This window comes from Arachis hypogaea, chromosome 16, assembly GCF_003086295.3.
Source record: "Arachis hypogaea cultivar Tifrunner chromosome 16, arahy.Tifrunner.gnm2.J5K5, whole genome shotgun sequence".
Classification (NCBI taxonomy): Eukaryota; Viridiplantae; Streptophyta; class Magnoliopsida; order Fabales; family Fabaceae; genus Arachis; species Arachis hypogaea.
In genome coordinates this window covers 39,638,898-39,652,300 of record NC_092051.1, presented here as the reverse complement: position 1 = coordinate 39,652,300, position 13,403 = coordinate 39,638,898, and the positions used below count along the sequence as shown (strand labels likewise).

The following is a 13,403-nucleotide window of genomic DNA, read 5'->3' as shown; positions in this document are numbered from 1 at the left end:
GTGGGGAATTTTCCCCGTGGGGATGGGGATGGGGGACAAAATTCCCCCGAAGCAGGCGCGGGGACCCGAGCGGGGATCCCCGCCCCGTCCCCACTATTCCCCGAAATTTATTAATTCCTTAAATTATCTTTAATAGTTTATTCTCATATATGTTTTTTAGTCATTTCTCACACATACATACATACATATATATATATATATATATATATATATATATATATATATATATATATATATATATATACAGAAACCCAAAACTCCTAATCTTTATTTGCATAATCCTTCTTCAATTCAGAGATCCCTAAGGCTGTCTATACTCCATCCAACCTCTCTGCAGCCACCCCCTCGTCACCCTCTCACCGCATCGTCACACCTCACCATGCCATCATCCTTACCGCGTCGTAATTTCTATTTGCGGCGTTCCTTTTCGTAACTCTACCGTCGTGTCCATTCTCCTCTCTATTGCCGCATCTCCCACCTCGTTCACTGCTTTTTCCTTTGACCCGTCGTTGCGTCCCTCCATTGTATTATTTCGAAAGAAGTCACCATCGTATCATTTAGACTTTTTGTATAAAATCTTGCAGTTTTTGTATAAGATAGATACTTGTAGCTCTATTCATATGGAAATTAATAATTAGTTAAAACTATTATGTAGATGGGGAATGGGGTCCCCGCGGGGAATGGGGCCCTGTGGGGAATGGGGATGGGGAGCAATATTCCCCCACGGCGGGGAATGGGGCGGGGATGGGGAGCAAATCTGAGGGCGGGGATGGGGAGCAGGGAGGCATCCCCCGCCCCCGCCCTGCCCCATTGACATCCCTAGTCACTGTAGCACCATAACACGACGTTACGCCATGACATAAAACTTAAAAGCTTATTTTGCTGCACTTTTGGCTCCTGCCCAGTCTCGTTGCTCCCATCAATGTCCTAATAGTTAGGGCTACATGTGTCATGTGACTCTGAACAGAGATATAATGTACGTGTGTGCGCATCAATCCAAAAATAAGGAAATTATTAAAATAGTCTTCAAAATTATATATATATGATACAAATAATTTTAAAAAATATGAACGATAAATAAATTTTTAAAAATTAAAAAATGTGATAAAAAAAATCAACTCTTCTTTTTAATATGATCGATAATACGAAGATTTTTAGGTTCAAAAATCGACTAATATAATTTTTAGATTCATAATTATACCAGAATTCTAACTTTTAATAATAGACTAATAAAAAATAACAAAAACTAATGTATTTTAATATTATCCAAATCCGTGAATAGCCACCTCACCTTTATCTGTTCGAGATGAATAAATTACTTGCCTCCCGCATTGGAACGAGTTTTTAACGGGGCGAGTTCTTAAGTGGGACGGAGCAGGATTAGATTTAGGTTAAATCCGTTCCTACCAGTTTCAGTATATATATATATATATATAATTAATTAATAAAATAATTAATAATATTGTATCATATTTAAATTTTATTTTAATTTATGTTATGTATATAACGATAGTTATATAAATTTTAAAATTTTATTTTATTTTTTAAATTTTAATAATTATAGGGACGGATAGGAGCAAGACAGATATCCACAAAAATGGATTAGGGTTTAACTTTTTAATATGACATGGGTTATTAAATTCTTTCAATATGTATTATTGACTTTAGAAGATACTATCTCTTTTAAACATTATTAAAAAAATAAAATAAAATAAATTAATTCTTAAAATTTAGTAATTTTATGCAAAGTATTTTTTTTATTTTTTTTTGAATGACTGAAATTTTTAAATTTATTTTAAAGATATAGACTGAATTTTACTTATACTCTTTCTAAATAATTAGTAAAATATTTTTATAAAGAATCAGATTAAATGAATAAGTCGTTTATAAAATATGAAAGTAAATTGTTATGTTACTTATAAAAAAATGATATTTTTTTGTTATTTTTGTCAAGTTTTTAAATTAGTTAATTTTATTTGTCGATTCTATTTTTTAGGATTAATTTTTTCAGCAAAATAATCTTTCTGTTATCAATAGTTTACCGTCTAAAAATAACATACAACATCAAAGAGAGTTTATTGTCACACTTAAAATTATTATTATCATATTCTTTTATTGAGTTATATCATTTTTAATATACTTTTTTTACATAAATAATTAAGTATAACTTAGTATTTAACATGTTTTTTTTTATAACTTTCACTATAACATATTTTTTATGAAGTCAATAAATACATCAATTAAATTCATATTTGATCTAGTTAATATAAGAACGTTAAATTAGAAAGTTATTATTATTATTATTTTAGTTTTTAAAAAATATATTTAATAATATTTCAATTATTAAGTAAATAATAAATTACAACAAAAAATATTCTAAAATATTATAATATCTAATACGTATATCTAATATTACATTGTTTAATGTTTATTTATATATCAAAGTTATGCATTAGACAAACATATATTTTATTATTATTATTATTATTATTATTATTATTATTATTATTATTATTATTATTATTATTATTATTATTATTATTATTATTATTATTATTATTTTGGTACTGTTACTAATTTTTTAATATTAAATACATACAGCGAAAATGGCACATATGCAATTTAAGGGGTAATTCATATATTATATCTCTATATAACAGATTTTTTAGTCTTTTAATGATAAAACACTGAATATATTTATTGAATATTATTACTTTTTCTGGGTGCTCTTATTTTCTTTTTATTAAAATTAAAAATTGTAATAATATTTAATATTTTTTAACACCTCATAATATTCACTAGATTAAATACACAGTAGTTAAATAATAACGATTTTATTTTATATTATTTTTAATATTTATTAGATTAAATATATCTTGATATAACATTTAATGACTTCATATAATTTCAAAATGACTAATAAAAACCAAAAAAGAAATAGGAGGATGAGAGTTGTGCATTTGATTAAAAAAAGAGAGTATTTTATATAAAGAAAATATATTTAAATGAGAATAGTGTGGTAATAGCCATATTGAGGGTGGCAATAAATTTTAGGTTTAATTATTCTTATAATTTTTATAGTTTAAAAATTTATAATTAGTTTTTATCTTAAGTAAAAAATTTTAATTAAGTCTGTTTAAATTATTTTTTATTAAAATATATTTTTTAAATATTTCATTTTGTATTTGATGAAAAAATGAATTATAAACTATTTTTAAAATAAATATTTAGAATTATTGTGATTTTTTCTAAAAAATAACTTGTAAAAATCTAATCACAAATTTATATTAATATAAAGATTTTATTACAAACTTTTAAAAGTAAGAACCTTATTAAAAAATTAATAAACTATGGAGACTAACAAATTAATTAATTTTAATTATTTTTTCCTATAACATAGTTAACAATTTTTTAATTAATATGTAATTTTAACATAATAAAAAATCTAATTTAACTAATCGGATATATATTGTTTATCTTTTGTGAAAGAGAGAGATCAGAGAATGAAAATAAGATGTTTCAAAATGAAACCAGCTAAACATAAACTTGAGGATAGATCTGAGGATTACTCCAGTGATAGAGACGCCTTACCTCAAAGTCACACTTCCATAATTATATTGTTGATAATTGGATCACCGCCGAGCCAAGACAATGCCATAATAATTAATCATTGACCCAGGTGGTTTTAATTTAATTTCAGGATTTATAATTTTCCATATAGCTAGCGTAGCTATATCACCGTGATTCACGTTACGGATTCATGGTTACTTGGCTTTGAAAAATTATTCGGTATTTTTATCCTCGTATTAACTTCAATTCTTTGATTTGCCAATTCCAACAAGGCAGCGAAACTAACCTAGCTAGCTATATATATGCATCCGATCCCTTGCAAACTGCTTGAAATGGTATCACATTCAAAGAAGAAGATTAGGGAAAAAAGGAGTTGCAGAGTGAAGAAAGAATGAAGAGCAGAGTTGTTCTGCACATTTGGTATTGAAGATTAAAAAGGTAAAGTGAAGCATGTCACATGGGTTCAGTTGTGTGACTTATAGCACAGCTGTTACCCATTGTAAACCACACGTGTTTTAACAAACTTAACAAACTAAGCTAACAGAATCAATCAACTTGCTAAGCTAAGAACTAACAACTAATTATGTGTGTATGTGTGAGCTAAGCTTAACAGAAGGCTAAAGCCAACTAGCTCCCTTTTTCTTAGCTTACTCTATCATGATCCCTGCTGTTCAACTTTCTTTCTAGTGCTCACAGATTCATTTGAATCTTCTTCTTTGAATTTGACAGAGAGGGATTTGTATTGTTCCAAGTCTTTTACTATTAGCTTTGTTCTTGCCTCTAGAAAAGCAGCACTGGGCAGTGACTTTGTTAGCACATCAGCCAACTGCACAGTTCCAGGAACATGAGTGACTTGAACAGCTTGTTTGGTAATATAGTCTCGAACAAAGTGTAAGTCCGTCTCAAAATGCTTTGACTTTGAGTGTAGGATTGGGTTTGCCGCCAACAATACTGCACTAAGGTTGTCACAATATATTGAGGGAGATGCTTGAAGTGGACTTCTTAGTTCAATCATGAAATTCTTTATCCAGATCAACTCAGCAACTAAGTCAGCCATAGCCCTATATTCAGCTTCAGTACTGGACCTTGCAACAGCTCCTTGTTTCTTTGAGCTCCATGACACCAAATTTTTTTCAAGAAAGACACAAAACCCTCCAGTTAATTTTCTATCATCTTGATCACCTCCTCAATCTGAGTCACTGTATGCTGCAATGTTGTGAGGGCTTGTTCTGTGTAAATGTAACCCGAAGCTTGCTGTGCCACTGATGTACCTTAGTACCCTCTTTACCAACTTTCAATGCTCATCTAGAGGTGAGTGCATAAATTGTGAGAGTCTCCCAACACAATAAGATAGCTCCGGCCGAGTGACTGTGAGGTACTGTAGGCTCCCTACAACTGACCTGTAAAGCTTGGGATTGGGAAAGACTGAACCACCAAAGGCAGAGAGTTTGACTGAGGATGGGAGAGGTGTGTTGCAGGGTTTGCAGTTTTCCATATTTGCCTTTTTGAGTAAGTCTTTAACATACATTTCTTGGGATAGAACTAGACCACCAGCATCAGTCTTGGTTACCTGAATCCCAAGGAAATAGTGTAAATCTCGCAGATCCTTGAGAGCAAATTTGTGATTTAGTTGCTGAATCACTTGGTCAATTGCCTCTTTGAATCCCCTGTGATTATTATATCGTCCACATATACAAGCACAAACATTGTAGAGTTTTGTTTGAAGCTCACAAAAATAGAGACATCAGATTTTATGGCTCTAAATCCAAGGTGTTGCAGAGCAGTAGAGAGCTTGTGGTACCAGGCCCTTGGTGCCTGCTTCAGGCCATAGAGCGCCTTCGTGAGTTTGCACACTAGCTGACCATCTCCTTGCTCATACCCTCTTAGTTGCCTCATGTATACATCCTCGGTTAAATCACCATGGAGGAATGCATTGTTCACGTCCAGTTGTCTGATTGTCCAACTTTTACTTAAGGCCAAGGTAAGCACAATTCGAATCGAGGTGGGTTTGACAACCGGGCTGTATGTCTCAGTGAAATCGAAGCCTGGCCTTTGTGAGAAGCCCTGTGCCACCAACCTGGCTTTGTATTTTTGGAGGCTACCATCAGAATTATACTTAACATGAAACACCCACCTACTACCTACTGCTTCTCTTCCTTGTGGGCATTTTACCAGAGGTTTCTATTGTATCAATCTACCCCTGTGTGATTCCTGTTGAAGCATATCTCGGGGGGGTGCAGGGCAGACGATTTCAAAACGGACTCCCCATTCATTAGATAGAGAAGATCACCAAGATTTCGTGATGCGCTGCCGAACTTATTCCAATTCAATAAGAGATCTCAATATTATGCCTTGAAGAGGACTCGAACCTCCACGCTCTTTAGCACGAGATTTTGAGTCTCGCGTGTCTACCATTTCACCACCAAGGCATCTTGAAAGTGAATCGTATTCCATGAATATGATATCTAGCTAGTGTTATGTATGGAATATATGACAAAGGTGGAGTGTTAGAGTATTTTTATTGATCGGTCATGTCATATAGGCCCGAGTCGGACATCCAATTGGTTCGATTTGAATTATCCGTAGGATATCTTATATATATTCTATATAGTTTCTGGATTATAATTGGAACCTCTTTTTTTTTGAATCCATCTTACATCAACAACTCGACCTCTACCGCCTATAGGTAGTTTTAGACAAGTTTCCTTTGAGGAGGATACCTGAATTCCAAGTATAGCTCATAATAATCTATCTTCCGGGGCATACGAGGATTCTTGTACCATTTGAGGCGTTAATTTCCCCACTAAAATATCGCCCGTCTCTACCCAAGATCCGGGGGTAACAATTCCATTTTTGTCTAAATTTGGTAAGGGAACCAACTTCCAAGTGTGATTTTGGAGAAGAGCATTATACTCTGCATCCATGGCAACCTTCCAGGCTGGATTTATTAAGGCATCTCTTACTGATCTCGGTTCAAGTTGAGCAGAGAAGATCCTAGGCTTAAACACTCCATTCTTACTTCTTGTGACCATGGGATGAACATTTTGTGGTGCAGGCAGGGGTTCCTCTGCTAAAGGGAGAACAGTTTCAAGGTCTGAGATAGGGATTGGGACTGGTGTGGCTGATGGTGCTGATGGTATAGGAAAGGAGGAGGTGGGATTGGGTGGCTGTGGCTGAATAGAAGTTGGTGTATGTGAGGTATCATTAGCGTTTTCTTGTAGGTTATCTGTTGAGGCTGAAGATGGAGCTGCAAGGGTGAAAGAACTGAAGATTGATGGTTTAGAAGTTATAGTAAACTCTCGTTGCAAGTATAGTTACTAAACCAAGCAGTCAACCTTTCTTAGAAACGTTTTGGTTGTCACAAGTAACAAACCCCTTTAAAATTGATAACCGAGTATTTAAACCTCGGGTCGTCTTCTCAAGGAATTGCAGGGAGGTGTTCTTATTATTGGTTGTGAGTCTTGTAAATTGGGGGTTTTGAAAGTAAGAAACCAGTATGTTAAATGATAATAAAAATAAAATACTAATAATAAAATAAAAAAAGAACTCTTAGCAAGGTATGAGAACTTTGGAAGTCCTATCCTAGTTATCCTTATCGATTGTGATGAGAATTGGATTTTACCCCCACCTTGTTAACCTCTAACTATGAAGGTAAGTTAAGTGGATGAATTAATTTTGATTCCTCAGGTCCTAGTCTTTCCTTGGGAAAGGCTAGAGTTATTGGAACTCGAATTAATTCTTGAAGAATTCCAATTTTCAATCAACAAGGAGTTTGATAACTCAAGTGTCTCCAATTTATCAATTCATCAATTAAAACCAAGAATATAAAAATCTAAATAAAAATCTGAAATATCTCAATTGCATTAATAATAGAAAATCCTAACATGAAAGATTCATAAGCCAATTTGGAAACATAAGTAATTAAAGAAAAGCATTAAAGTATCTGAAAGTAAAAGAGAAATACAAAGTAAAAGGAGTATTGAACCTGAGAGGAAGTTGAAAATCTTAAATCCTTTAAGAGGAATCCTAATCCTAAATCCTAAGAGAGAGGAGAGAACCTCTCTCTCTAAAAACTATACCTAAATCCTAAAATTGTGTGTTATGAGCTTATGATCATGAATGAATGGATTCCCCACTTTATAGCCTATAATCTGTATTTTCTGGGCCGAAAACTGGGTTGAAAACAGCCCAGAAATCGCTGGAGAAGAAATCTGCCATGCTGATTTTCGCCACTGCGACGCGTCTGCGTAGAGCACGCGTTCGCGTTTCCTAGCTTCAGAGAAACTATGGTATATTATATATCAAATTGAAGCTCCGAACGTTAGCTTTCCAACGCAACTGGAACCGTGTCATTTGGACCTCTGTAGCTAAAGTTATAGCCGTTTGAGTGCGAAGAGGTCAGGCTGGACAGCTTAGCAATTTCTCCAACTTCTTGTATTCCTTCCACTTTTGCATGCTTCCTTTCCATCCTCTGAGCCATTCCTACCCTGTAATCTCTGAAATCACTTAACGCACATATCAAGGCATCTAATGGTAATAAGAGAGGATTTAAACATAGGGAACTTAAGGCCAAAGAAGCATGTTTTCAATCAAAGCACATAATTAGGAATGCAAATGTAAAACCATGCAATTAGTTTGAATATGTGGGTAAAGAGTTGATAAAAACCACTCAATTGAGCACAAGATAAACTATGAAATAGTGGTTTATCAACCTCCCCACACTTAGACATTAGCATATCCTCATGCTAAGCTTAAGAGAAGCTATAAGAGAGTGAAGATGAATGATAGAATGTATGAAATGCAACCTATCTATATGAATGCAACTACATGCAAAATATTTCTACCTACTTGGTTATAAGTAAATAAGCTTTTCGAGACAAACATAAATCAGATTTCACTAAATCAAATCATACAATAAAAAGCAAGTAAACTTGTAAGAAGATAGCTCATGAAAGTAGGGAACATGGAATCGAGCATTGAACCCTCACTGGGAGTGTATGCACTCTAATCACTCAAGTGTTTTAGGTTTGATTCTCTCAATTCTCTACTAAACTTTCTTTCTAAGGCTTGCTCTTCATCTAACAATCAACATAAATTTAATGCACAGATACACATATCAAGAGGTCTTTTAAGGGTTGTAATGGGGTTAGGGTCAAGGTAGGATTGTATTTGGCCAAGTGGACTAAAATCTGAATCCTTAATAAACTTAAACTTTCCACCTAACTTTAGACAATCCATGTAATCATAATACCACATATAACTATCCATTAACCATGTTTTTCACATATTCATGCATTCTAATTTCAAGTACAGTACATATGCATTGCTTTCACCACTTACTTTGGGACATTTTGTCCCCTTTTTGCTTAATTGCTCTTTTTTCTTTTCTTTTTCTCACTTCTCTTTTTTTTTATTTTATATATGTTTTTTTTCTTTTATTTTATTTTTCTCAATGCATATGATTAAATTATTGGATGCATGAATCATGTCCTAAACATTTCTTTCACATTTTCAGAAAATTCTAACATACTCAATTCTCAAACCAAATGTTTCCAAACCCAATTTTCCCATACTTAAATCATAAGCACTCTCACTAGTCTAAGCTAAACAAGGATTCAAATTAAGGACATTATTATTTTCCGCTTAGAGTTAATGATGTGCTAAAGTAAAGAACAAAGGGGTATAATAGGCTCAACATTGGTTTGCAAGGGATAATGAAGGGTTAAGGCCATATGGGTATGTAAGCTCAGTGAAACAAAGGCCTCAATCATATAAGTGCATGCATACATCAAACCATGGAAATATAGAATTAAGCAAGACAAAGATCACAATTTTAGAGAGAACAACACACCAAAATGAAATATTGGTTGATAAAATGCAACCAATCAAATAGGCTCAAAAATCTCACTGGTTTTTGCATGTTCGAGCTCTAAACCATGTTCCAGTATAATATTTCTTCAAACAAGTTTAATATTAAATTTTATTCAAATTAGTGAAATGCTCTAAAAGGTTTCTTGAAAAAGAAAATATTACTTCAACCAAGTGGTAAAATATGCACAAAATCAAATAATCATGCAATCAAATTTGTAAATGCAATAACTAACAAGGAAAATAAACCATTGGTGTTGAGATAGAAGAGTAACTAACCCATGGAGATCGGTATCGACCTCTCCACACTTAAAGATTTCACCGTCCTCGGTGCATGCTAAGATGTGCAAGTGGACGGGTTGCTTCAACTGATGCTTTTCTCATCAAGGAATGTGTGTAGGAACTTGTTTGTCTCTCCCATGTAAACGTCTTCCGGTTCTCTTCCTGGTGGCCCTCCTGAAAGAAAAAGGGAAGAAAAGTAACCCAAAACAAAGAAAAAAAAACAAATAAAACATGGGTTGGTTAATGCCAAATAATGAGGGTCTCAATTACATGGTAGCTACAACATGTATGTGAGGAAACAGTAGAAGTACATGGCAAATCAAGAGTGCAAAAGTTTGCAAAAATAGGGAAGAGAGTGTGGGTAAGGAGAGATAATATAAATTCATGTCAATGTAAAAGTAATACAGGTTTAAAAGATTGGCATTGATATAAATAATATTACCTATCCAGAATAAAACAAGTCACTAAGCACCCAAAATAATTCAAGAGAAGATGCAACAGTTAAATAAGAAAATTAACACCAAAGGTAAAATAATGAATTTAGAAAAAAAAAGAAAAATATGCACAAAATTAAGATGCAATGAATAAAATATGCAAATAAATTAAGTAAAATAGAATGAAGGTGAAAAGGAAGAATGAGAAGGAAAAGAAGGGAAGAAGAAGTAAGTGAGAAAGGAGGGAGGAGAAATTAGGATTGGGGAAGAAAAGATAAGATTTTGGCGCTGATTTGGATAAGCTGTGCGGCGCAAGTGACGTGGACGCGTGGAAGACGCGTTCGCGCGACTTGCACTTAAATGAATTGATGCAGTCGCGTCGGTCACGCGGACGCGTGACTCATTTTGTGCTACTGGCGCGAGGGCAGCCTCGCGCTCGCATAACTCTCTGTTCAAAACTTAGTATTGCCAAAATCCAAGGTGACGCGGTCGCGTGGTCGACGCGAACGCGTGAGTGGCCATCATTGGGATATGACGTGGACGCGTGAGCCATGCATCCGCGTGGTAAGGTTTGTGCGTTCAGCACCATTCCAGCACCACTCTAGCACAACTTTCAGTCGTGCACCCTTTCTGACGTCGATTTCCAGGTCACGCGGCTGCGTGAGTAACGCGAACGCGTGGAGGGCATGTTTCCCATGTGACGCGGACGCGTCAGCGATGCAGTCACGTGGGGTGATTTGTGCCAAAGGTACGACTCCAGCCATGCTCTTGCGTGACTCTTTGTTCAATTCTTTTCTTCAAAACGCACTGGTGACGCAGACGCGTCAACGACGCTGCCGTGTCACGTGCATTTTTTTAATGCAGTATGCAGTGCTGATGCAAATGCTATGAATAGTATTCAAGTTCAATGAAAATAATATAATATAAAAATAGACAAAACAAAATAAAACTAAAACAGGAATGATCATACCATGGTGGGTTGTCTCCCACCTAGCACTTTTAGTTAAAGTCCTTAAGTTGGACATTTGGTGAGCTCCCTGTTATGGTGGCTTGTGCTTGAACTCATCCAGGAATCTCCACCAATGTTTGTAATTCCAATGGCCTCCGGGATCCCAAATCTTGTTTCTACACCCGTCTCCAAGTTGATTATCATGATTCCATCCGGGTGGTTCAGCTTTAGAATTCTTAGTGAAGCGTCCAAACAACTTCCTAGACCCATTCAATTGAGCTCTACACCAACCTTTGCGTTTAAACTTAAAGCTTCCAACCATAATGAACCTTGCAGGACAATTCTTACCACTGACCATCTTCCTCTTACTCTTTATGCCACAAAGAGCTCTAAGTTGACCATCTGTCTCAAGTAAACCATATTCAAGTGGAAAATTAAAAGTTAAGGATAAGAGTTTTACCCACTTGAATGTTGTATTGGATGATAATAGCTTTGGGGGAGAGGTCTCTAACAAGTTTGGAACGGAGATTTCAAGCTCCATTCCCTTAAGCTCTTCCTTGAAAATTTCCACCTCTTTGCAAGCTTCTTCAGTTTTAACCTTGTCCTCTTGGTAGCTTTCCTCCAATTCAATCTCTTCTTTATTGCTCACCAAGGGCATGGGAGGTTGTGCTTCTTCTTCTTTAATCTCTATCTCTTGATCAACCTCTACTAAGTCTTTAACCATGATCTGCCTTGGAGGTTGTATGCTCTCCTCAACATCAACATCAACATCAAACACCGGGGAAGGAGGCTCTGTGACTGGACTTTCCAATGGAGGTACAACATCTCTTAAGTTTGCAACCACTTCTTCCTTTTTAATAATTGCTGCTTTGTTCAGTTGTTTAAGTATAAAATCATACTCATCCTCGATGATTTTCTTTTCATGACAACTCCTTTCAACTACTCCTTCATCTTCAAGGGTCTCTCTTACCTTTACCCGTAGGGCCTCCTCTAGCTCCTTATGAAGTATGGATTCGCGAAGTTGATTCCTTCTTGCCTGTTCTATATCAATAGCATAATTGAGATCATCTTGCTCTTGGATTGATGGATGTCGGTGCTCTCCCATGGAGGGTGGTGATGGGATGAAAAGATCATTATGTGGTTGAAAAGGAAGTGCACTAGAGCTTGAGGGTTGAATATTGGAGGTAGAGGGTTGGTTCATGCGGATATAAGATTTTGGAGTGTAGAGGTGAGACCAATGATGTTAGAGATAAGTGTATTGTTATCCAATGTATGGTGGATGTGGGTTAGGGTCATATGGAGGTAAATGGTGTAAAGGGGCTTGTGAGTTTGGTACTTCAAAGGTATGTTGGGGAGGTAGTTCATAAGCATATGATGGGGGTCCATCATATCTATCATCTTGGTATGCACCTCGGAATGGTTTTTGACCATAGTGATTTGGTGGGTGATGGTTGTCATGAAGGGGTCCACCATAACTATTGTCGTGACATGCATTGTTGAATGGTCGTTGTCCATGGTATTTTGGAAGGTGTTGTTGCCTAAAGGGTTGATCAGATCCTCGTGGCTCCTTCCATCTCTGATTGTTTTGACCTTGATGCATGTTCCTGTTATAATTTTCATTCCTTGCAACAGCATTGGAACCAAACTCAAAGCGAAAGGGGTGAGAACTCATAATAGCAAATAAAATTAAAAATAAAAATAAAAACAAATTTAAATTAAAAGGTTATTGAAATTTAAATTTTGAAAATTAAATTTTGAATTTTGAATTTTGAATTTTGAATTTTGAATTTTGAAAATTTTGAAATTTGAAAATTTTGAAATTTGAATTTTTAAATTTTGAAATTTAAATTTTGAAAAAGTCAATTATATAAGATAAAAATTTGAAAAAGATTTAAATTTTGAAAAGGTTTGAAGAGCAATAACCTCTTAATTTACGAAGAAGCAAAAATAAAAACAAAAATAAAAACAAATAAACAAGAAAAAAGCAAATATTTACAATAACCAATAATAAGGCACACGTTTGCAATTCCGCGGCAACGGCGCCATTTTGAAAGAACTGAAGATTGATGGTTTAGAAGTTATAGTAAACTCTCGTTGCAAGTATAGTTACTAAACCAAGCAGTCAACCTTTCTTACAAACGTTTTGGTTGTCACAAGTAACAAACCTCTTTAAAATTGATAACAGAGTATTTAAACCTCGGGTCGTCTTCTCAAGAAATTGCAGGGAGGTGTTCTTATTATTGGTTATGAGTCTTGTAAATTGGGGGTTTTGAAAGTAAGAAACCAGTATGTTAAATGAT

The 13,403-nt window shown here is 34.8% G+C and overlaps 1 non-coding gene across 1 annotated transcript; it reads right to left on the bottom strand.

The window, feature by feature from the left end:
• Positions 1 to 5,918: 5,918 nt before the first annotated feature.
• On the bottom strand, positions 5,919 to 5,999 carry TRNAL-CAA (transfer RNA leucine (anticodon CAA)). Its single transcript has one exon. It is a non-coding gene; the product is annotated as a tRNA-Leu (tRNA).
• Between the last annotated feature and the right edge of the window lie 7,404 nt (positions 6,000 to 13,403).